At 38.6% G+C, this 23951-nt stretch overlaps 1 protein-coding gene across 1 annotated transcript in view; it reads right to left on the bottom strand.

Moving 5' to 3' along the window:
• The window catches only part of MRPS6 (mitochondrial ribosomal protein S6), a 68280-nt gene that overhangs the window by 16337 nt on the left and 27992 nt on the right, over positions 1-23951 (bottom strand). The gene's annotated exons all lie outside the window — the stretch shown is intronic.

Raw genomic sequence — 23951 nt, 5'->3', positions numbered from 1 at the left:
ACTAAGTCACATGCAAATCAAAAAAAAAAAAGAAAACTGCAACGAATACAATGTGGAGAATGAGGGCAAAATGTGGCAAAGAAGGGCACTACAATCTGGTAACTGCAAGAGTGGAACTGTCATTACAGCTAAGAGGAGAGCTGGAGAAGCTGGTGAGGACAGTCAGAGACGCATCTGGTTTAGGACATGTGGAGTCTGAGATGCCATGGCTCTCCTAGGTTGACCTCTCCAGATGTAAATCTTAAGCTCAAAACAGGTGGATCAGAAATACACATTTCATAGTTACCTGCACAGCCAGCTATCTGAAGCCTGAGAAGGAGGTGAGATCATTAGAAAGGGTGGTGGGGGACAGGAAAGGAGATCACCAGCAGAACCTTGGGGAGAACAAACATTTAGGGGCTAACGAGAGGACTCAAAGTCAGAGAAGCAAATAGAAAATGTACGGTCAAACAGGACAAGGAAAATCGGGAGACTGTCTTGTCCAGAATGACCATGGGGTAGAGGACAGAGATAAAGAAAAAGCCACAGTGTGGGAGCTGCATGGGCATTTAGCAAGATGGGGCCAGAAGGCAGACTGCAAATGTTCCAATGGAACCTTTATCATTTTATTTCCTCGTGCGCTTTAAAATCTCCCTGCTTGCTCTGAAGCCTAAGATAGAGGCCCTGATGGACAAAGTAGCAATAGTGAGGGACTTGGAAAACCTGTTTGAGCGACAGCTTCCTTACAGGATCTCCACTCACAGAGTGAAGGAAAAAATGCCAGGGCTCCAGGGACAGGCAATTTGAGCAATGGTGGTGTTTCCGGAGAAAACGCATTAGCAAGTTGGTAGTCAAAAGGGAGTGGACCAGGTAAGAGGATAAAATTTAGGAGTTCTAAAGTAACAACAACGATGACAGCTATGATTTACTGGATAACTGCTACATGTCCGAAATTGGCCTCGTGTTGTTACATATTTTGTCTTCACCAAAATGTGCCACTACCATCTAGGCTGCGCAGATGAAACAAAAAAAAAAAAAAAAAAAAAAAAAAAAAAAAAAAAGCCAAGAAGGTTTACAGATTTGGGACTAGGCTTCTGAGAAATGCCAACAGGGCAGCTAGTAAGTGGAAATGCCTGCTGCAAGGAAAAGGAAAGCTTGGAAATGGTGAGGGAGGGGGCCAGAGCCACACCTTGGCAAAGACAAGGAGCACTTCTCAAAGACCTACGTGAAGGGGTGCAAGCAGGGAGATTTTAAGGTGCAAGAGGAAACTTAAGGCTACCTCCCAGTGTTTCATTTGGGGGTCAAATGAAGAGAAAATTGCAGAACAAATATGCTTTCTGGTAACCAAACAAAATCCGCTATATTTTATTTTATTTTTCTTCCTTACAAGTACTGCTAAAATGGTATGAAATGTGTTAAGTATTGGCTTAAGGCTTCGAAAAAACATTCTTTACTTTCTTTTCATATTGAAGCCCATCAGGGATTTAAAAAATTCCTACTGAATCATTGTTTATATATTTAACCAACCTTAAGATAAAATAGAAATTTCCTGAAGACAGTAAAAATTGAAGCCAAAATCTCTTCCCATTAACACTAGGTAAAAAGTCCATGGCAATTGATCCTTATGACTGCATCAAACACATTCCTAGACAGTTCTAATCACATGAAGACTACACATTGTTCCCACATTTCATTATACTTTATACAGACATTGCCATACATCTGCAGAGGACTCATTATTAACAGCAGCGCACTATTTCATTTCACTGAAAATACTGTTTCTTGACCTGGCATTACATCAATTAACTTATGATAAGGTAAAGGAACAGTCTATCCAAATAAAGACTGGGATTCTCAGCTTTGTTACCTACACTAAAAAAAAGAAAAGGAAAAAATCCTTTGATTGATTAGTTTTCTGATTAGCTACCCAAATAAATTTTAATTCCAGTTTTGCCTGATTAAAAAGAATTTATCTCAGTATCTTTTGTTTAAGTTCCAACTGAAGTGTTTACAGTATAAAACTCATTACCCTCTTCTGAAGTAAGAGCTCTTCAAGTAAAACACATTTTCTTATTACATCTGTCTCAAAAAGGGAAAAGGCTACCTAACAAGAATGTAACTTAGGAAAATACAAAAATACATTTTATTTGACTTTGGTATGTCAAGGTCAAACTGTAACTACTGGAATGGCCACATTCACCTCACTTTAATTTCAAAACACCCAGAAGTTTTAAAAACAAAGGTAGAAGGAGGAGCAAAAATAACGCCCCATATACTTTACCTCACAAGAAAGCAGGGTTGGCAAACCAGGGCTTGTGGGCCAAATCCAGCCTGCTACCTGTATTTGCAAATAAAGTTACACTGGAACACAGCCAACTCATACATTTGCGCAATGTCTATGGCTGCTTCTGTGCTAAAGGTAGATCTGTAATTATAACAGAGACCACGTGGCCCCAGAGCCTAAACTATTTCCTATCTGGCCAGCCCCTGGGCGGAGAGAAGCTGGCAGGGCCTTAATCCAGTCACCCTAAAATGCACCACAAATAAAACCATGAGCCTGGGCTACTGAAGTGTAGAGGGTGTATTCCTCATGGGATGTGTCATCAGGTAGACACACAGGGTACCACCTAATGAACACCATCAGCCTGGCTGTTCAACTCACTGCAGGGCTCAGAAATGATTCCACAAACCCACTATTCCATCCACCAAGCTCCTAATGTCTTTACCAACCTGGGCTGCCAACTTCAATGTTCCTCAATTGATGAAACCTATATATCTACGAAAATAAAATTCTTACACCTAGGGGAGAAAAAGTTCTGCTCAATCCAGTACAACGTTAACCTTAGAAAAGCATGTAGTTTACAGGAAGCAAATGATCTCTGAACCATTTAATTCCAACTACTCTAAGAGAAGTTTTGCAGGTTTCTGATGGGCTTCTCTTCCCCACATGAAAGCAACTCCCCAAGACTTTCCTTCAACCTACCAAATGCATCAATGAAACACACTTTTGGCAAGGCATGGACTGAAGGGTTGAAAACATTCATTTGAAAAAACAATACAGAAAAGAATGAATGGGAATGGGAAGTAGGAAAACTAAGATTCTAGTCCTCGCTCATTCACTAATGAGTTATGCAAACCTGCACACGTTATTAAAACTTGTCAATTTTAAACTTGTACCTCAGTTTCCTTATCTGCTAAATTGGTAGTTCTCAATTTTCCTGTTGCTACAAGTTTCACATGAATAAACAACATTTGTACTGCAATTCTCAACATCTGCTGGAGGCATACAAAGTTTGATGCAAGTCTTTTTTTTTATGCCCCCCATTCTGGTATCTTCATCACACAAAATACACCCCCGTCCCCCAGTTCTCCTAATGTTTACTTCTAACAGCACTTTGGTAATCTATAAATATTCTTTCACTAACTACAATGTAAGCGACAGAAAAGCAGGGACCTTTGTCTATCTTTTACATAACTGTATTCCCAAAGTCTAAAATGATCCACATGTCATGGAACATGTGCTACAAATAGCTGCGCCAACTGTACCTCCTTAAAAGGGTCTCTTGCTTACTTACTCCTATCTTTTCTCAAGGAATTCTAAATTTCCTTCTATCTCTAATATAACTTAAAGCCACTTTTCATATACAACAAAGTTCACTGCCAGGGTGGTGACTGTAACACTGAAGCAAAATTACAATACTATTGTTTTCCCCTTTACGCATAAGAGCAAAATGCTGTTCATACCAATATTGTATTTCAAAAAGATCTACATTTATCTAGAAGTGAAATTAAATATTTTATACATTTCAAATATCAAATTCCAATACACATATAAATATAAATGTTAAAATTACACTCACAAAATTATTTGCTGATAAAGTAACATAAAGTACTATCCAAAAATTTAACTAAATAGTATACTTAAAAAAAGAAAAATCATTAATTCTGGAAAAAAAATTAAAGCTAATTTTTGATATTATTAATTACTAAAACTCATGTTTAGCCTACAAAAGAAGATTTAGGGAAAACTCAACAGTTAATTTCAAATATTTGCAGGGCTATTATGCAAAAGGTAGATTTGTTTTATTTTGATTGGATCCCAAGGGTGGACTAGAATCAAAGGGTAAAAATGAGAGAAACCAAGCTGTATTTTGCAAAAAAGAACACAATTCCAAAAAATATAGCTGTATGAAAATGAAGTAGGCTGCCTTGTGAAGTAGTGACCTTCTCATCACTTGAAGTACACAAAGAGATACAGGATGGCTGTCGGATTAATAACTGCATGGGTGAGAGGCTGAACTCAACAACTTTTTAAAGTCACTACCAAGGCTAAATACTACTTCATTACCACTATCATTCTGAAGGACGTTCTGCAGTGAAGCTAGTTTTGAAAGCTGCAATTGCAGAGTGGTGAAGAATACATGACTAGTAAAAGTTAACGCTGCTGACTAGATTCATGCTAATGCCCCAGCTATTCTACTCACTACTGTTTTCACAATGGTCTCCTGAAAGGGTCCTGGTAAGGCCCAAGAGTCCTCAAACCATATTTTGAAAATCACAGTTCTAGAAATGCCAATGAGAAAAGGTGCTGTAGTAAAAGAGGAGAGCAAAAAGATGAGACGAACGAAAGGAAGAAAGGCGTCTCTCCTTGTCCCCCAAATAAAATCCCTACTCAGGAGGGCTGTTAAAGCAAAGAATTCATGGAAATATCATAACCACCACCATGGGTCAACGACCAACGTTTAACCTAATTAAACGTATTTTCATCCTAGAAGAGAAACTTTTCAACAAAATTATCTTGCAAATTAGACTCCACAGAAAAGACAGTTTTAAGCCAGTGGCTTCCAATGTACCCAGTTAGCACTACTACACCCTAGTTTCCCAGAAAATAAAACATACACAGAATCCACAACATTCAATGCCATGCAGCATCTACCTACAGTCTGCCCTCCTCATGTTACAAAGAGTTATACAATACCCAACAGCAGGACTCAGGGAAGGAAGAGCCAAGACAGACAACTGTCAAAACCTGTGAAAATGTACACATAAAAGTATTTGCTGAATCTTTGCTGAATCTTAATTCGAATCTTTCTTTGCATATAAAAGTCTTTGCTGGATCTTAATTCCAATCTTTCTTTGCTGAATCTTCATTTCAAATCCTGCCTCTTTTAAAAAATTTCCTTGCAATTTAAATTTTCAAATAGATTGTCCCTGTGAATTCTGCATTGACATTCTCACAACAATTTGAAAATCTGTGAGCCCTAACTTTTCAACAGTCAAATGGGTTTCATGGAAAGTGGCTGAAGCTCTAGCAGACCTTAGGAGAATTAGATGGCTTAAACATCTACGTAAAAATATGTAAAGTGCCAGCCTTGCCTAATGATATATACAAAGCCCAACTATGAAATTGATTCCACAGGAACTGTTTGATCAAACAATCTTCAATGGAGAGAACCCCTTTTGCACAACAATTTGCTGAATCAGGAGTTGCAGTCCTCTAAGTAATTAAGAAATTAAAATTATCAAACAAAAACTATTTTAAAAATTAGAATAAAATTCAGTAAGGACAAGCCTAGAACACTAAGAAACGTAAAGATGCCTAAGTACATGTTCAAATGTGATTAACTACTTACCTCTACAAGTCTGAACTTGAAGTTATAACTTGAAGTGACTAGAAAAGTAACCTTTATAGGCGTTGTAAAGGTCAAAGATAGAAAATACTTATGAAAATTTAAATGCTATACTACTTTACTTATGAATCATATTTAATAGGCCACATGTAAGAAATATGGAGTAGGCTGGGCACAGTGGCTCTTGCCTCTAATCCCAGCACTTTGGGATGCCAAGGCAGGTAGATCACTTGAGGCCAGGAGTTCGAGACCAGCCTGGCCAAGCAAAACCCCATCTCTACCAAAAATACAAAAATTAGCCAGGCATGGTGGTGCATGCCTGTAAACCCAGCTACTTGGGTAGCTGAGGCTCAAGAATCGCTTGAGCCGGAAGGACGTTGCAGTGAGCTCAGACTCTGTCTCAAAAAAAAAAAAAAAATGGAGTAACTACTGAATAAAGACACAACAGGCTTTAAAAAGTAGGTAAATGGGAGTAGGAAAAAAAGACAGGAACCAATATACAGTGACCCTTGAGCAATACAGGTTGAAACTGTGCAGGTCCACTCACAGTGAATTTTATTCAATAAATACATTGGAAAATTTTTTGAAGAGTCCCAAAATTCTGGGAAAAAACCTTGCTTTTTCTCTAGCTTATTTTATTGTAATATAGCATATAATATACATAACATACAAAATAACACTGGTAAGGCGTCCAGGTCAACAGAAGGCTATTGGAAAAATTTCTGGGGAGTCAAAGGTTACAAACAGATTTTCGACTATGCATACCCCTATACTGTTCAAGAGTCTACCTGTACATAAAGTGTAATAAGAAAATAACAGTGTAATACGGAGAAAAACTCTTTTTAATAAATCAACGCTATGCAAAAACAAAAATACCCAAATTTAAAAATTTTTAAAATAATGTTGAAAAAGAATACTGCAGATTCATAAGTCAGACTTTTCAAGTGGTCATCTGTTAGGCTATAGTACAGAATGTTAAGAATTGCTTAAGCATTTATTAACTGAGAAGCACGCATGAATATGGTATTTATATAATCATCTTTCTGAGAAATAGTTACAGGGGAAAAACATTAAGCATCTTTATGGGGAAGCCATTTTAAAATAACTTAAATGGCACAAGTCAGGTGTAGAGAGAAGACACACACATTCCAACACCTGCATGTGGAGTGAGAGGGCAAACTGAATGACCTCTTATGGGCAGACCAAATTGTGCAGGCATCAGCAATGTAGTTTGAAACTTAAGAAATTGCCATTTTGGTTCAACTTAACATTTATCTGGAAACATTCTTCCCAAAGTGTCTTCCTCAAGACAAGTATGTCCAAGCTGCTCGCTGTGAAGTCCATCTTCAAAAGGGTGGTCACAGGCTTTTATCTAAAACAGGCTTGCTTACTTATGTTGACTCGGAAACACCAAGTCTCTGTCCCTAAAAAGTCTGTGATACAGATAGGAAGACAGACCCTTTTAAGTTACTAATGAAAGGCAGATTGAAATATAGACAGCACTGATGTGGAAAGCAATGATGTCAAAAACACTCAGAAAAAGGAATTACTACTACTAACTGGTTGGTTAGAGAAGGCAGATTTCAGCCAGACCCCGAAAAATGAATACTCTGTCGGGAGGGGAAAGGGGGCCACTTCCAGTGCTCTCAGAGTGGATCTGAACTAACGGCAGACAAAAGAAAGGCAGGGAGAAAATTCTGATAAAATTTGTATTTGGGGTAGAATCAACATGGGTACTGTATTTGGTATATGTAGAAGCCATTGTTTTCTTCCACCCATGGCACTATTTTGCCTAGAACATTTAGATTTCAGCTTCTTCAAACACTCAACTACACTGTTGGTAAAAACGTAAACTTTCTGCAAGGCAATTTGGCAAAGTATATTAATTTAAAATGTGCATACCTTCAACCTCACAGCCACTTCTAGTGTGGGGGATTGTTCAGAGTGGTAGGAGTAACTACAGGGAAAGGATGCAAATCTTCTGATAGGTTAGAAAGTTCTACCGAGCCCCGGGGAAGAACAGCTGAAGGCATCTGTTCTATACCCCTGAGGCGGAGGACAAGGAGCAGGTACAAGGGAGTGTAGGGGAATTTATCTTAAACAGGCTTGCTTACTTATGTCAGCCAGGAACTCACCTTTGATCATCATGCAGTGATGTTTCCTGAAAGGGGAGCAATGAATGTTAATTACCTATATAGGTTGTGTTTGCTCCAGGTTTTCGCCATTGTGCCCGCACTGAATAAAAGCAAGCAGCTCCAGCTTCTGGCGGATGCACTCTGGCCACTAGAGCCAGACAGTCACCCAGCTGCTCTTACACTGCATACCTATGTCTGAGTACTCATGTCATCCGTTGGCCAGGGTCTGCGGGACAGACCCGGCATTCTAGGAATTTATGCAAACTACCATACCCATGTACCAGACTTAGCTATGAAAAATGCTCATCATAAAGTTATTAGGATAGTGAATAAATGGAAATTAATTGTCCAACAGGAGACTGGTTCAATAAATGATCTCCACTAAGTACTATACAACCATTTAAATAACCAAGATCTCAGAAATCACCACTCAAGAACTTATTAATATAACCAAACATCACCTGTTTCCAAAAAACACCTATAGAAATTTAAAAAAAAAAAAACATGGATGATTGAGAGGCTGCAGCGGGCATATCGCCTGAGCCTAGGAGTTTGAGACTAGCCTGAGCAATACGGTTAAATCCCATCTCTACAAAATACCAAAAAAAAAAAAAAAAAAAAAAAAAAAAAAAAAAAATTAGCTGCGCCTGGTGGCACACAACAGTAGTCCCAGCTACTGAGAAAAGCTGAAATAGAAGGACTGCTTGAGCCCAGGGAAGATGAGGCTGCAGAGGGCCATGACTGCGGCACCACACTCCATCCTGGGTAACAGAGTGAAACCCTGTCAGGGGCAGGGGGAGAATGATTTTAATAATAAAAACATTTTAATAATAAAATAAAATAAAATCAGCATGGAGAGTGCATCTACATTTTTTCAAAAAGAAAAAAGGACTATGTAGACAAACATGGAAAAAAGTATGGATGACTATGCAAGACATTAGTCTTCCCTAGGCAGTAAAACAAGTGGAGTATTCCATTTTTTTTTCTTTTACACTCTGATTTCTTTTATGATGAGCAATTAAAAGGTGTTTCAGAGACAAACTTCTCTGGTGACAAATTCAATTTTTTCTTAAAAGAATTTCTTCTCCTAAGTCTGTCTCAACCGCTATCTTGCCACAAATGCCATAGTTTGTAAATTCTGTCTTGAAGTCCCAGATCCAAACTTGAACACTGAAAACTCATTCACTGACTCCATGTCCATCCAGGCTTTTAATAATATAATAATCAGAGAGGTACAAACAGGTGGCTTCTAGAGGTTACTGAAAGAGCCTTGCAAGCTGGTACTTCCACGAGCATCATTAATTTTTACAACTGGTTATTTTGTCTCTTGGGGAATGAGAGGAAAAACTGGAATCCAGAAATACTGGTCCCAGAACCAGAGCACACCAAAAAGACATGACAGGAGAAGACCAAGTCTGTCCCTGACACCACAGTGGCCAATGAAGCCAAGAGATGCAGGAACAGGAGCTTGCCCATTCTATGGCCATGCAGCCAGGAAGAAGACTCTTGAGGCCTGGGAAATCCAACATTAAAAAGTATTCTTTGGGCTATGTGATGAAAATGAAAATAACTCAGGGAAGAATGGAGGTTAAAAAAAGAAAACAACAGGATCAAGAGGACAATGACTGGTCTAGCAACTGATATGAGCCAAAACAAAGGACCAAGAACAAAGCAGGGGCATTGTCATCTTCTCAGTGCATGGCTGAATCTGTCAATGTAAAAAGCAGTAGGATGACTGACCACGCAACTTGAGCTGCAAGGTAGGCAAAATGTCTTTAAGTTATAAACAAGGCTTACTCATCCAGGGACCCCTGCACCAAGTGCAGGCTGAGCCATCAATATCAGGCATTGGAATCAAAAGGCTCATCAAAATGAGCAAATAAATTTAAAAAAGGAACCCACTGAGCAAGGGGGAAAACATAATTATAGGAGATCCAAACTATGTGAACTGATCAATTGTCAGCTGTGTATTTATTAGTTATGTGTTAGTCATGTGCCTAACCACACTATTAACTAACCACTATTAACTACATTAATCTCTGTAGTTGAGTGATATTGTACCTTTTGTTCCTTAATTAACTAATTTCCAAGTTTTCAAATCAAAGAATACCATTCAGATATCATTCATTTAAGGACAAATTTGGGGGCTCACTTACATATAATCAATCATTCCTTTCATGATTTAAGTCAAAGGAAAAGGGCAGAAATCACCAAGGAATTCTTCAGCACTGGAATCATCTGGGAGCTTTAAAAATAAAGATTCCTGCATCTTACCCTCAGATATTTCAATTCAATTGGCTTAGTGATTCAAAACTCCTGGACACTAAGACTTTTTTTTTAAAAGCTCCCCAGGTGCAGACAATGGTGAGAACCGCACTCTAGTAGGAAGCTAGCTGGCTTCTCGTTCTCCCAAAGATGAATGACTCTGGCTGAACTGCAGTTGGTAAAAGATTTTAAGCAATGATCTTCTCCAACTCTAATTTAAGGAACATAAAAGTTTAACTCTTTCTCACAATAATGTTGGAGTCTTGTCTGAACATGAATGGAGAAATGAAAACCCCAGTGGGTGACTATTTGTGGTAAATACTATTGCATAAGCTAGAAACAACGCCGAAATGAAGGTACTCTGTTTGCTACTCTGAGGACATTTTGAAGTCCATGATCCTCTTGCTGAGAGGTTTTCATTTCTAACCTCCCCATCCCCCTTCAGATGCACTCACAGATCAAAGATAAACAGGAAGATTGGCAGGAGTCCTGGTTACTATGACAGCAAATAAAGGAAATGCCTAAGCTTGTGAAATGGATAGTGGGAGCAGGAATCAGGTAGACATCACTGAGCCACCTGCCTTGTTGACTGCTTGCCTTCATACACAATTCAGTTCCCTGCCTTCGCCTTATATTTCAACCTCTTCACAGGGTAGATGGGAGACACACTGGAATGACAGGAAAACCAGGGGAGGAACAGTCAACCAAAGATTCAGATGGTAGAGACAAAAGGTTTTTAAGAAAATGAATCTTCTACATACCCATGTAAGGTTTAGCAAAAATATTACCTGGTGGACTGGGTTAAGAAAAGCTCTTAAAATCATGCGTTAATAGAATGACAAACATGGCCTTTGACAAGAAAGTCAGATTTGCATAATTTGCTAAACAACAGACTAAAAGCATGTCCACCAAGTAGGCCACTGCAGTGATGCTTACATTCAAGTGGTGGGAAGAAGGCACCGTAATGGATTGCTCTACTCTGCAGAGCAGAGAAAGGGTACAGATCTAAAGGAATTATAGGATTAAAAACATGCATCAAGATTCAGCTACTTTTTCAGATGCCACATATGATGGAGATCATGTGTTACCTTTCTATCTCTGGCTTATTTCACTTCACAGCATGTCCTCTAGGCTCATGCATGCTGTTGCATAGGATTTCCTTTTTTAATCCTGTGGAAGAGTATTCTGCTGTGTATACCATACTTTCTTTATCCATTCATCCACTGATGAATACTTAGATTGATTCACATCTCAGCTATTGTGAACAGTATTGCAACACACACAGGAATACAGATACCTCTTCGATGCTGATTTTGATCTGTTTATCCAGTAGTAAGACCACTGGATCATATGGTCGTTCTATTTTTAATATTTTGAGAAATCTCCATACTGTTTTCCACAACGGCTGTACTAATTTATTTCCACCAATGGTGTACAAGAGTTCCTTTTCTCCATATCCTTGTCAAAATTTATATTTTGTCTTTTTCATAATAGCTATCCTGACAGGTATAAGGTGATCTCTCAACGTGTCTTGTTTTGCATTTGTTTGTTTTGATAGAGATGGGGGTTTCACCATGTTGGCCAGGCTGGTTTCAAACTTCTGACCTCAAGCAATCCACCCACCTTGGCCTCCCAAAGTGCTGGGATTATAGGTGTGAGCCACCATGCCAGGCCTCATGGTTTTGTGTTTCTGTGAATTATGTTAAATGAAATAAGCCAGGCAAAGAAAGACAAATACTGTATGATCTTACTCATGACATTTTAAAAAGTTGATCTCATAGAAGTAGAGAGTAGAATGGTGGTTATCAGAGGCTTAGGTGGTTATGGAGAGCGGGGATTGGGAGCTGTCAGATAAATGATACATAATCATAGATGGAGAAATATTTTTCGAAGTGTCCAGAATAGACAAATATAGAAAGTGGATAATTGTCTAGGCTAGGGGGTAGTGGGGAGAGGACAGGTGTGGGGAGGGAGAATTGGGGAGTGACGACTAATGATTATAAAGGTTCTTTCTGGGGTGACAAAAAATGTTCTAAAATTGACTGTGGTGATGGTTGTACAACGCTGAACAAAGTAAAAACCACTGGACTGTACACTTCAAATCAGTGAATTGTATGATATATGAAGTTTATCTCAATGAAACTATTTTTTCAAAAAAGATCCAGCTACTTTCTATAAATATGCCTTTCTTCTGTAATCCCATAGGTATCTCTCTCATTCCACATACATCTTGCAAGTGTAATTATTTAGGAGTCTGTCTCCTTCCTTAAACCTCTTCTAGGTTCCCTCTTACTCATGGTTATTAGATGCTGAAGGTCCAAAGAACCTGACTCACAATACACTTTCAATAAATGTTTGATGACTATGTAAGTCAAAGAATAAATGGAGAGTTGAGAAATAAAAGTTGCTAACTGTACTTAATCCAACCACAAAGGAAGAAAGGATTAAACTGAGTCATAAAATTTATGAGTAGGATCTTCACTGCGAAGAGGAAAACACATTATTTTTTGAAAGACAGAGATGCATAATGAAGTTAATGAACATTCCACTAGTCAAAAGGAGAGATACAGAGTAAAAGAACTAGATATAAGACAAAAGACAGAAACAAAGGCAAAGGCACAGATAGAAACACTTAACAGTGTATCCAAACTTCTAAAAATTCTTGGGATAAAATACAAAACCCAATGGATGTTCAACTCCTGAAGCATATGGGAATACAGCAACAAAAAAAACCTCGACTCTTTAAAGCCATGGAAAACTTCTAGAAATGGTCAGCAAGCCCTATGAAGAGACAACAGGACTTTACAGGGACCTCCCTTAGGGTGTGACAGTAAGACTGCAAATCAGACTTGGAAGGGGGGCAAGCCTGAGGGAACAGTGGCTCTCATTTTGTTGCATTATTAGCAGTGTCTATCCTCAATTACTGAAACATGGAGGCCACATATGAAAAGGAACCTCAACTGCCTCAAAGTTATCCAGAGAAAAAACAGAAGACTAAGACGGTGAAGGGTCTGAAATCTATGCCCTGTGCTATAAACCCAGGGAGTGATCAACATTCTATCTGATTTTGAGACTTTGGAGTACATTTATCTTCAACATTTCTCTTCAAATAAAAGTGGCGAGGGGACTGGGCACAATGGCTCACACCTGTAATCCCAGCACTTTGGGAGGCCAAGGTGGGCGGATCACGAGATAGAGAGATCGAGACGATCCTGGCCAAAACGGTGAAACCCCATCCTTACTGAAAATACAAAAATTACCTGGGGGTGGTGGCACAAACCTGTAGTCCCAGCTATTTGGGAGGCTGAGGCAGGAGAATTGCTTGAACCCAGGAGGTGGAGGTTGCAGTGAGCCGAGATGGCGCCATTGCACTCCAGCCTGGCGACAGAGCAAGACTCCATCTCAAAAAAAAGTCGGGGAGGGAATAACACTTCAGAGGCAGAACTTAGGAGTAAAAGTCAGGGACAGATTTAAGGTCAGTGAGAAAATCCCTTAAAGTTAAGAACTTTCTGAAAGTGGAATGAGCCTCCTTGGAAAGAAGACGGTGGTGGTGCTGGTAATGTTCTATTTCTTATGGGTGGTGGTTACATTGGTATTCGCTAATTATAAGTGATTCCCATTACTCATGGAATCCATACATGCCCCTTTGCCTACTTGCTAAAATTTATTTGTAACCCCCAAGTCAATACTCCCAGCAATACTGCAGTCATGTGTAGATATGCACACGTGTAGATATGCACACATGTAGAGTGTGGTGGAAAATTTGAGTTGCCTATTGTACACATTCCCAGCTGAGGTAGAAAAAGGTAATGTTCTGCCCTCGTTTCAGCTCACATATCATAATCAAGTGTCCTTTTGCCATCTGTTTAGTACCAAGTTTTTTGCATGTGTGCTTTCTGGTGGTCATTCGTTGTTTAAAATGGCTCCCAAGTGTTGTGCTGAAGGGCCATCTAGCATTCCTAAGCACAAGGATGTGATGTGCCTTAGGGAGAAAATTTGTGCTAGATAAGCTTCATGCAGGCATGAGTTCTAGTGCTTTTGGTCTTGAGTGCAACATTATCACTGTTATCAATGTTATCAACAATTAGTAAGTATGGTGTCTTTAAAGAGAAACACACATAAGGTCATGTATTGACAAAAATGACATGATCATACACTGGTAGGAATCTAACGCAATGGGCAATGATTCAGAATTCACTCATGCAGCATTTGAGGTAAATTTACAGAACATAGCTACCACAAATAACTGTTTACTACACTGTACATTCGTGTCATTTTACAGAATATGGTAAAACTCACAATAAAATAGCTTTAATCGGTGGTATTCACACATTATGTAAACGAATCACCTATGCAGCCTATTTTTTTTTTTTTTTTTAAATGAGACAGGATCTCACTCTGTTGCCTGGGCTGGAGTACAGTGGCACACAGTAGCTCACTGTAGCCTCGACCTCCCAGGCTCAAGCAATCCTCCTGCCTTGGCCTCCTGAGTAGCTGTGACTACAGGTGTGCATCAGCACAGGTGGCTCATTTTTGTATATTTTGTAGATACGGGGTTTCACTATGTTGCCCAAGCTGGTCTCGAACTCCCTCCCGGGCTCAAGTGATCCATTTGCCTCAGCCTCCCAAATGTGCTGGGATCACAGGCATGAGTCACCATGCCCAGCCATCTACACAGCTTTTAAGGCCTCTTTGAGAAATGTGAACAATCTTCATAGTTGTGCTCTTAGAAATAAGCAGAACTTTAAAACTCCAACTCTGCTTCTGGTAGTCAACCTGTTATCTGAGGGAAAGACAGAAATGGGCAATAGGCTCTGAAAATTTCAACCTTCAGAAGGTTTAAGAGTGGGTACCAGAGTTTCCAGGCAAGCCAGGGGATTCAACACAAGCACCTAATTATGCTCCCACCTGAAAACCTACTAGAACTACTGTAAAGAGATTATTTTTTTCAGCTTTATGGAGGTATGATTGTCAAATAAAAATGACATATATTCAAGGTATATACAACGTGATGTTTTGATACACATATTGTGCAGGATTTTTTTTTACAGGTACAACCTTACAAGAATATGAGAAGAAACAGCAGCAATAAAATTTTGGAAGAAAGGAAGTAGATGTAGATAACCAACAATGGGAAAAACCAAGAATCAACCATACCAACACTGGGCACCTCTGAAGTGAGGGTGAAGTGACACTAAAATACACACAGTTGGTCAAAAGTTTAAGATCCTGAGATGCATATTTGAAGGTTTATACTTCAAATAAAAAAGAGAGACATCTCTGCATTGGGGGACACCCAATGGTAAATGGTAGTACTATACCAAAAGAGAGTAAGGAAAAACTGCAGGCTGTGAATGTGCTCTCTCCCCACTTGGCTCTCACAATCGTGGCAAAAGGCCTTTTACCCTTCAGTTTAAAACTCAAAGGACTTTCTTAGGAAAACCTGACTTGTTCTAAAGATACTGCAGGACTTAACCCAACATACGGCCAGGCCGTGCAGGCCCAATTGTGATGCCAGCATGCTCCACCCTGTTAAAAATAAGCAGATCAGCGTATGTCGGAGAAAAGCCTTTAACATGGAAGATTAACACAGAAAAAAACTATCTTGAAGTAAATAATGCAGGAGTAGAAGACAACAGTACCTTCGGAGATGAGAAAATACAGCATCCATAAGACAAGAATAAGAGGCTATAAAAAAGATTTGGGGAACAAAAGAGCTCTTAAAATTGAAAAACTTGACAGAAATTTTATTCTTTTTCAACAGAAGGGTTGGAAGATAAAGTCTAGAAACTCCCCTAGAAAGAGCAAAGAGATGAAAATTAAGAGCAAGGACATAAAACCAAGTGTACCAGTCCAGGAAGTCCAAAGGGGCTCTAAGCAGGACAGCAGGGAGAACCACAGTCCCGAGAGGAGCTGCCACATTCAAAGAACCCACGAAGGGCCAGTACTGTCCAAGAAAAAGTTTTGTCAAGTTGCCTAACTATAATTTCAGAGCACAGGGGCTAGAGGCTAGAAAATTCCTATGGTCTTATGCTTTCAAATTTCTGAAGTAAAGTGCTTTCTAACCTAGAATTCTACATTCAGCCAAACTTGCAAACAAATGAGGTAGAATAAAGACTCTATCCATGCAAAAATTAATTTTAAGGAGTTATAGTATTCAAAAAAATGAGTTGTGGCCAGGCACATCACTCAGAAGTTCAAGACCAGCCTGGCCAACTTGATGAAACTCCAGCTCCAGGGCGTGGTGGCGGGCACCTGTAATACCAGCTACTCAGGAGGCTGAGGCAGGAGAATCGCTAGAAACCAGGAGGCAGAGGTTGCAGTGAGCTGAGATTATGCCACTGCACTTCAGCCTGGGCAACCGCGCCAGCTCCATTTATGGTATATGTGTCCTTTATGGTTATGCCATATTTTATCATCTGGGAAAAAAAAAAGTTTCATCAGTATTATCAGCAGGTTTCTTACAGCTGGAGAAGAGAAATACAAACACCGAGGTAAGGCTAAAAAGAGACCTCTGGTGCTGGTTTAGAACTGGAGGCATCCATAGATGTGCACAGTTAGCAACAGAGACATGTTCTGAGAAATGTCTCGTTAGGCAGTTTTGTTGTGTACAATCATAAAGTGTACCTCCATACACCTAGATGGCATGCCCTACTACACACCTAGGCTATTTGGTATAGCCTACCGTTCTTAGACTACAAACGTGCACAGTTACTGCAGCAAATACTGTAGGCAACCGCACGATACTTGAGCATCTAAACTTAGAAAAAGTCCAGTCAAAATATGGTATAAAAGATAAAAAAATGGTATACCCATAAAGGGCACTTACCATGAATGGAGCTGGCAAGACTGAAGTTGCTTTGGGTGAGTGAGTGGTTAGTAAATGTGAAAGCCTATGACATTCCTGTCCACTTTTATATGCCTGGCAGCAGGGTTTACACCAGTACCACCACAAACAGGAGTAATGCGTTACAGTGCGGTACAAGGTCCCTAGGCTATAGAAATTTTTCAGCTCCATTACCTTATAGGACGACCATCATATTGTTGGCGTCATCCATTGTTGACTGAAACACCACTATAAGACATGTGACTCTATGTGTATTTCTTAGTTCTGTAAGCTGAAAGGGCCCAGAAGTCATGATACTCCTGCAGCAACGGGTACTCCAAGCCATTCTACTAAATGCCTGATCCCCAGACTGAGGCAGGGAAATGACACAGTGCACCCATAACACCTTAGTGTGCCAGAAAATGCAAAGCACTCGAGAACTGATGGAAACATCACAAAGGACAAAGAAACTATTGAAAGGGGTCTTACCAGCTAAATCTGGAAACATCTGAGCAAAATAATGACAGTAATGGCTAATAACTCACTGAACAAAATCATCCAAGAGTTCATACTGACAAATTAACGGGAAAAGGGGAAGTTCTTGAGTTCAGTATCCTCCCCACCCAAAAAAAGTTGGAAAATAACCAGCACAGTAACAATTTAGGCAAGATTCATAGACAAATGAATGCTAAAATCAGGGGTTCAAGTTTGATGAGAAATAGGTTATTTACATGGTCTTTATGTATCCCCCCTGCCCCTGCCCTGACAAATTACATGTTACCAAAGGGAAAAAATAGCAGCAGTGGAGAAACCTGGTGGACACCACCTTAACTATCAAAGTTAATGTCAATGATAATGGGACAATACATCAAATGCCTCTTAAAATGTGAAGCTTTACAGATGCAGCATCGCTTCTGTATTGCTGCCAAAAATGCACAGTGTGAATCTAATAATGAGAGAAGAGATAAACCTAAACTGAAAAGGGACAGTCACAAAGTGACTGGCCTCTATTACTTTAAAAATGTACTGGCTGGGCGCAGTGGCTCATGCCTGTAATCTCAGCACTTTGGGAGGCAAAGGTGGGTGGATCACCTGAAGTCAGGAGTTCAAGACCAGCCTGGCCAACATGGCAAAACCCGTCTCTACTAAGAATACAAAAATTAGCTGGCGTGCTGGCATGTACCTGTTATCTCAGCTACTCGAGGAGCTAAGGCACAAAAATCACTTTAACTCGGGAGGCGGAGGCTGCAGTGAGCCAAAATCACACCACTGCACTCCAGACTAGGTGACAGAGCAAGCTGCATCTCCCAAAAAAGCCAACTCAATACCATGAAAGACAAGGCTAAGAAATGATCCAGATTAAAGGGGGCAAAAGACAAGAAAGCTAAATGCAATGGACTGGCTTCTCAAGGGGGGTGGGGGGGAAGCTGCTAAAAAGACATTGCTGGAACCAGCAATATTTGAATAGTCTCCCGATTTAAAACCAGTTTCTGTCCAGAGTTTGATAATTATGAGTGATTGTCCTTAAGAAATATACCCGGAAAGTACTCGGGGAGTAAAGGGGAATGATGTCTGCAAATAGTATCTCAAATGGTTCCGAAAAAAATATTTATGCTTCAGAAGAAGGGCAAAGCCAATATGACAGGCAGTATGTTAACCACTGGTGAGCCTGGATGAAGTCAGGTCCTAAATTTCTCATTCCATTCTTACGACATTCCTGTAACTTGAAATTTCAAAATTAGAAGTGAAAAAACTAAGAGTATTTTAATTTACTCAATGTTTTAAATACAATCCTATTCTCAGTCAATACCTGGGAGTCAGTGTTTACAAACATTAAAAGTGACCAAACTTGGTAGGGGAAACTCACTGGAAACCATTCATGGGCCAAGAGCAAAGGAAACTGAGGTACAAATCCTACAACTCTGAGGCCCAGAACACTAAATTGTGGAGGTGTTCATACTGAAAATACTTAGTCACAGAAATATAAATTTTTCATTTTATTCAAAGTTGGTACAGAATTGCTAACATTTCCATAAAATAATTACTATACTTCAGTTACAGGACAAAATACCACAGAAAGGAATGTACTTTGCAAGAAATGTAGTTCACCTTAAGTTTCCAAATACTTTTGAAGGCTAATGCAGCAGCTGGCAAAATAACACACAGTACACAAAGAACAGTGTATTTTACAGAGTCAGTAATGAAAACTGACAGCTCTTTAGCAGATATGCTTCATTTTTTTTTTCATTTTTTTAAACAATAACACTTTCAAAAACACATGAAACCAAGATCATACATGTTTACAATTTTAAAAAATCAGATTGTACAGGAGGTTAGAATAAACAAGTTAGAATTGTAATGAATGATTTTAACACTCTTAAATCTACAATTTCAACTGTACTCCTTTCCATATAGAAATAACCTGCTTTATACCAAATTCTACTTTCTGCTTGCAACTAAAACATTGTACAATGAGATGGATCCAATTAGTCAAACCTTAAAGTTAGAAAAGCTGTGGACAACAGAGGGTAAAAACTGGAAATCCATTAACAATTCAAAAACTCACTGATAAAATTAATGTTCATCAACTTCATTTATAAGCACATTTGGTCTACAATGCCTGACTAAAATGACACATGTACACAATACACACTCCCAGTGTATTAACTGGTCTGTTACAAAAAAAAGCCTGAACAAAGCAACAAAAGCAGGACACTGGGAAGAACATTTTTCAATGTAGACATCTTTTAAAAATCCATTAATACTTACATATCAAAATTACTAGATAAAAGCAGCAGCACTCTGCTGACATTTGGCTTAAAAATAAATGAATGAATGAAGCAATTTCACAGGATACTATTAGAAAAAGAATTGATTTTCTTCTTGAAGAAGACTACTAACTTTTGCACAGCAACTATTTTTGATAACCATCTTATCAAAAAGAAAAAAAAAGCACTGAGAAGTATAACACAGTTCATACATGATTGCCAACATGGGTCTGGACAAAAGAAAACGGTATGTCCAAGCAAAGAATGGGTAAATCCCTGCTCTATTTCTGAACTCTGCTGGCAATCTATAAACTGAAGCAGTTAACAGTGGGGGAAAGCAGGGAACAAATTCCATACCATCATCTGACACTAATGGAGTATGGCATTATTAAAAAAAATAAAGCTTTTGCATTTTAATAACCCCACAGAAAAGTCTATGAGCAAAAGACTTGATCTGTTTGCCACTCAAAAGTTAGAGATCTCACAGTGAAATTAGAAAACTCTAATTATACATATTTACACTGCTAGGACTACTTTTTACCTAGGCTAATTAAAGCAGTTTTCCATGAAATTATAAATGAAAGGCATTTCTGCCAAAGAAATCTCCAAAAGCATTCTTTTGTACAGTTCTTACAAATGATTTTAAATTTAAAAACATGTAAAGGTGCAGAACACATAATATGTAGGATTAACAGGTTATAACACAGCTTTGCATTATCACATGTTGCTAAGCCAAGGATGTTCCTCAAACTTCTTTTCCCTGCATTTCTGGTACTCTTCTTGCCCTCATACCCCAGGCCTGAGGTTCAATATTCTCAAATAATGTTGCAGGCTCACACCTGGCTAGCTTTTTGCTGGCAGGAATAATCTCTCCCTCAAAGTGTTCAGGTTAACTCTTCTAAAACATCTCATATTAGTCTACACTAGATATAGTCTTCCTTCTAAATATATTAGAGTTGACCAGGTCTTTCCCTAAAAAGATAATTATATAAAATAGAAAAGAGTAGAAACAAAGGTAGTCATTTCTCTCCCATTCTGAGAATTACATCTTTTGACACATGGGCAAAATTTAAGACAAACACATTCATTCATTCTTGATAAGCTACTCAGAGATGAAGTGAGGAGTTGAAAAGGGCAATACTGAGTAGAACACCACACATTTTCTTCTGCACACACATTCACAGATTTCATCTCATCTAGACTAGAAGAGGGTTCATGGGACAGGTAAAACAATCTTCTCCATCCCATTGTGAAAAGCAAAGTAGCTCCTCTGGCAAATGTGCTTCAGAATTAGTCTCATGTTCAGAACACTCAGATTAAATACTCCTTTATTAAAATGAAGCACAGCCAAGTATATGAAAAAAATAAAGGTAACTTCCTAGCTCACATACAAACCTACACAAAAAAATCAAAGACAAGGAGTATTTGCCCTTTTAAAGTATGACTTTCTGCATGTTTTTTTTGGGGGGGGGGCACTGTTGATGAGCGGTAATATTTCTTAAAAGATTTAAGATTTTTTTTTAAACTCCAATGACACTACAGCTTAAAGCAAAAATTTGTCACCTGCCTTACACACCAAAAACCTAGACATCCATCCCTGTTTCTCTAGTTCCAAGTTACAGTAAAAAGCCCTCCAACCCCATTTTAGCTAGTACCCCTCAAATGTAATTTTGGCATTCTTGACATTTATATTCTCTTCCTCCATCAAAGTGGCACAAGCTTACTGAGATTATTCTCTTGGATCCATTACCACTTAGGACCAGTAACTTAGATACTACATTGTCTTGGGCTTATCAATACTGTAGTCCTCATAGCAACTCTGAGACAAATACCTGGTGGCCTTTATGACTGGCACTTGTGGGATACTCAGAATTCTATTAGTCTTGTGCTTTCTACATGTGGATACACTGATGTGTGAACACGATTTTGTGCTTTCTATGGACTTTAGCTTTTTCTCTATCATGGAATATAAACTGCTGTCACATATCTGTTCTCAGGTATACCTATCAAACCTACAATGAAAAAACAAAATTAAGATCACAGAACATAAGTAACTTGAAATTTTTAATTATGGATATAAAAGAAACAAATAAATAACATTCAGGCTGCAGCACAAAGAACTACCTGGTTTCACTGAACCTAAATAAAGGCTGCACATAAAGTATGTAAGTATAACGGGTACGGTTTGTTTTTTACTTCCTTCACTAGCTATGACAAAATTTAAGAGTAGTAGCAAATATCTCTGTTAAGAACGGAAAGGTGCAAACTAGCAGAGTCAATACTGGTAACCAGAAGGCACTCATCCAAACACATAAATTTCAAAAGCTGGTCATATTATGGAATACCATATAAACTGGCCTTTGCCAGTTCGGGATTTCTACAATAGCAATAAGCCTCATTTCTATTTCCAATTATAACAACAAAAAGATGAGTTACTAACAAACATTCCACTTACAGAAGTCGAGGCTACATTGATAAATTGACTACTCTGTTAAAGAGCAATAAAAAGTAAACACTCCCTTATCCAGCAGCACTAGGGAACAAGGTGAATTTACCAAGATAAATTAGGCTGGGGATACCTACTGCCAACTTGTGCTATTGCTGAATTCACTGTAATATGTATGTATTTCCCTTACTAATAGAGCTCTGAACCTAAACCACCTAGAAGTGAGGGGGAAATCTTCATTATCAGGGGCAACAATTAAGTTACAGTGCTTTTCAATGGTGTAGAGCAAAACCACTGTTCCTACACTATGAAGAATCTGAGACCACTGTGCTTTGTCTTGATTTGCTCTTCAGCTGCTTACTTTACATAAAGTTGTTACATAAAGTAAGATTATTGGTTTAAGTCAACAGCCTCAGATTATGTATGGTACTGCCCTAAAAAGTGAAATGTACAAGATCGGCAATGATACAGATATACCAAACTGTTTTGTTTACTTCTGAGTGAAAGACTATATGCCAATGGTTAGGGTTGTTGGTTACCAGATAAATTAGGTGCTTACCCCAAAACAAAAAAACTAATCCCTCTTTTTACAAAGAAGTTTAGATGGAAACAAACACCAATTACATCAATTCTCACAACATTCCTTCAAAGGTGAATCAGTAATTTAAAACCTTATTCCCAGCATTGGAGAGAGAGAAGTTTAAATAACATTTATATGACTACTAAGTGAATAATGGTGTGGGACTCATCACTGGCAAAGCCAGTTAATTACTTCGAACCTTAACTAAATTCTCTCCTAGGAGTCAAAGTAGCTGAACAGCTAAAGTATTCCAACAGAGGACAGAGTCTGACAAAAACATTCCACGTTAAGCAACCTTAATGGAAGAAAACGATTTGCAGCCCCAAGTTAACCAAGTCTAGCAATCAAAAGATTACTTTTTCACAATCCAGCCTCATATCTTCCAGTACAAAAGGGTTCCTCTATATGTCAACTAATTCCAAATTTTTACAGCAAAAAATACGCCTTTTGGCATAAAAGCTCCACTGTTTCTCCGCACTCTATCGCCATCATTTCAAAGGGGCTCACATAAATGTTCACTACTGCTCTCTTCCTAATTTTTGAAAAAGGAGTTTTGGGAATAAAATACTGATGAACTATTAGTGCTTTTATTATTAGCCAACACAAAGTGTGAGAATATCATTCTTGAAAATTAACATTTTAGGCTAACAGAAATTCGGTATACTTAAAATATAACTGTATTTAATGAATTATTATTTGGATCTAAAAGTCCTCAATACTGGGGCAAAAGGGCACTATGCCTGAAAGTGAACTAAGCTGACAAAATCAAAATTTGAACTTGCTAAGTGTTGAAAAGACTAGGTGTAGAACTGACACAGCAATGTGAAGGAAGACAAAGAGAAAAACCAGTCTCTCTAAATGGGAAGCAAGCATATGCACACATAGAAATATATCCTACTGGTAAAGAAGTCTCCTCAGACTATTACAAACACTGCAATGGCTTCAGCAACCTAGCACCTGGCTAATGCAAAATTTTATAAATACTGAAGCCTCAAAACATTTTTCTACTAAATTATCCCTAATGTGTTAATAAATTTTGTACTTTACAATGCTTAACATCAAACCAGGTTTAACAAGCTGACACTTACTTATTAGTGCCCTAATTTATATGGGGAGGAGTTTAAAGTAGCTGAGACCCAAGGTGCTACAAAGTTCTAGAATCCAATGAAAACGATTCTACTTCTGCAGATTTTAAGCTAAAGATATTTGTTGTCTTTTACCAACGTGCTAATAATGTCTGTGTCACCCAGGTACTTACCTCACTTAATCATTTTTCTGATTTCTTAGGAAAATTTTGTCCTGGCAAGTCTCTGTAGTCACAT

The sequence above is a fragment of the Cebus imitator genome, unplaced genomic scaffold (genome assembly GCF_001604975.1).
Source record: "Cebus imitator isolate Cc_AM_T3 unplaced genomic scaffold, Cebus_imitator-1.0 Scaffold41, whole genome shotgun sequence".
Taxonomy (NCBI): domain Eukaryota; kingdom Metazoa; phylum Chordata; class Mammalia; order Primates; family Cebidae; genus Cebus; species Cebus imitator.
The sequence above is the reverse complement of the archived record's forward strand: the minus strand, read 5'-3'. Positions and strand labels throughout refer to the sequence as shown.